The sequence below is a fragment of the Silene latifolia genome, chromosome Y, assembly GCF_048544455.1.
Source record: "Silene latifolia isolate original U9 population chromosome Y, ASM4854445v1, whole genome shotgun sequence".
NCBI lineage: Eukaryota > Viridiplantae > Streptophyta > Magnoliopsida > Caryophyllales > Caryophyllaceae > Silene > Silene latifolia.
In genome coordinates, this window is record NC_133538.1 from 342,000,387 (window position 1) to 342,002,848 (window position 2,462).

The following is a 2,462-nucleotide window of genomic DNA, read 5'->3' on the forward strand; positions in this document are numbered from 1 at the left end:
ATTTTACTCTTTTCTCTCTAATTTAAAATCCCCCAAAATAAATCCAACTTCAAACACCATCACAACCGCCTATCCGGCGACCACCACGCAACCACCACTGCCACGCCGCCACCACCGTCAGCCGCCAACTTCAAAGAGGTTAGTCACTTTTTTTTTTTAAATTAGCTTTGTAATTGAAGTTAAACTTGAAATTAAATCATTTATTGTTGTTGTTAATCGATTATATGACTTTATTTTTTAATTCTAATTGATTATATGTTTCGATTTGGCTATTTAATAGAATTAGTTTTGATTAGTTTAGGTTTTATTAAACTTAATTGAATTAGTTTTGAAATAGATTAGTTTTTCTTGTTAATTAGTTAGTATGATGTTAATTTCATTATTGTTTGTAATTAGGTTGTTGTTGTTTGCGAAATAGGTTAGAATTTGAGTCGATTTTTGTTGTTGTTATTGTGTGTTTGGTGTCGATTGGGGGAAGGGGGGGGGGGGAGAAGACCGTGGAACAAAAGTTGAATCTAAACAATTGACCATGGCCAAACGTTGAGATCCAAAGTTTGAACCATGGCAAAACATTGAGATTGAACGTTTGCTCCATGGTAAACGTTGGGATTCAACGTTTGATCCATGGTAAACATTGGATCTCAACGTTTCACCATGGTTCCCACGTTGGATCTCAACGTTTGGCCATGGTCAATTGCTAAAATTCATATTTTGTCTATCGTCAAACGTTGGATCTCAACTTTTGTCCATGGTCAAACGTTGAGTGTTAACTTTTGGTCCACGGTCGATTGTTGAATGTCAACTTTTCGTCCATGGTTCATTCCATGTTTTTAAAACCGTGTTTATTGCTATTATTTGCCGATTTTTTTTTAATTTTATAAGTTTTCTAGTCGATGAGGGTATTTTCTTACATTTTTTATTTGATCAATGCAGATGGGAGATCGAAATGACAGAGAAAAGGCCATTATGCAACCTCCGCCTCCGCTACCCGGACACGACCGTACCTTTGGCCGGAATGTGACTTCAGCGAAGCGTCGTTTGCGGGTTAAGTAGGCTCACCCACAGCCACCGCCACATAGATAGCCGGCTCGCATGGATATGATGGCTACTACCGGTCACGTCCGCAGTGATGCGGAGGAGGCGAGGTCACGGGTGGTTGCGGGTAGTTACCAGCATGTTGGAGAGGAGGAGCCGTCGGATGAGGGGTCGGAGGACGAGGATGTTGGAGAGTATCGGGTCGTAGAGAACCCGTCATCCCATAGAGTGTTAACTCAGAGGTTGGTCCAAGATCGTAGAGGACGCTATTGGAGTGATAGAGAGACGTGCTCGAGCACGGACAGGGCGAGGCCGAAGAGGGATACTTCTTGGGTCCTGAGAGAACCCATTCCTGGTGGTCCTAGTAACATTGCTATCTTATGGAGTTTTGGTGGACACATTGCGCTCAAGTGTTGGTTGGACCCTAACCCGGAGAATATGAGATCGTGGCTTAAGTGCTACGAGAGGCCGAAAGTTGCGAGGGAGATTAGGGAGATATTCACGAGGTTGTTGCCGTTAGGGTAGAGGTGAGCCAGCTTGGGGTTTTGAGAGGTTTTTTTACCAACGGTCTAGTCGATAACCTCCTTAGTGCTTTTATCGAGAGGTGGAACCCGGATACTAACACTTTCCATATGCCTTTTGGAGAGATTAGTATCATGCTCCACGATGTTGAGGAGATTCTTGGGCTACCTGTTAGTGGTGACCGGGTGTTTGTGGATGGTATGGCCGAGGCCGATGATAGTGGTTTGAGGGGGAAGATTGTTAGGTTTTCTGGAGTTCTTGGGTCAAGGTGGTACCACCGCACTATAAGAATGGTGGTTTACTTACGACATAGCTGAGGAATGTTGTTGAGCGAGGCAACTTGCATGACTCCTTCCGGACTTACCTCTTGATTTTATTGGGACATACTCTTTTCATGGATAAGAGTGGTAATAGGGTGAACGCTCAGTTGTTGCCCTTGCTTAATAGTCTTGATCGTGCTGATTCATATGCTTCGAGTGTCACTTGTTCTGCTTACTTGTACTGACAGTTAGGGATAGCATCGCGCCGAGATAGTACTGGTGTTAGTGGGTGTCTACCGTTACTCCAGGTTGGATATACGAGTTCTTCCCATGTTCCGACCGGCGCCGGATTCTATCTCGAGGACCGACCTCTAGTCTAGGTTTGGGCCCGCTTGCCTCGGTATTAGGGTGATTTTGAGAGTTTTCAGATGTATCGCCATAATTTAAACGGTCTTAGGTCGGAGCATGTCCGATGGTTGCCCTACAGGAACCGTCCCCGGGTATCTTGTAGGTTATCACTTTACTCGGGTTTTATCAGGTATCTTGATATAGTAGAGCCATACCAGCCTGATCGGTGCATGCGTCAGTATGGGTATCGTCAAACTATCCCGTACGCGATGTCGATTCCGTGTCTTGAGTATCGCC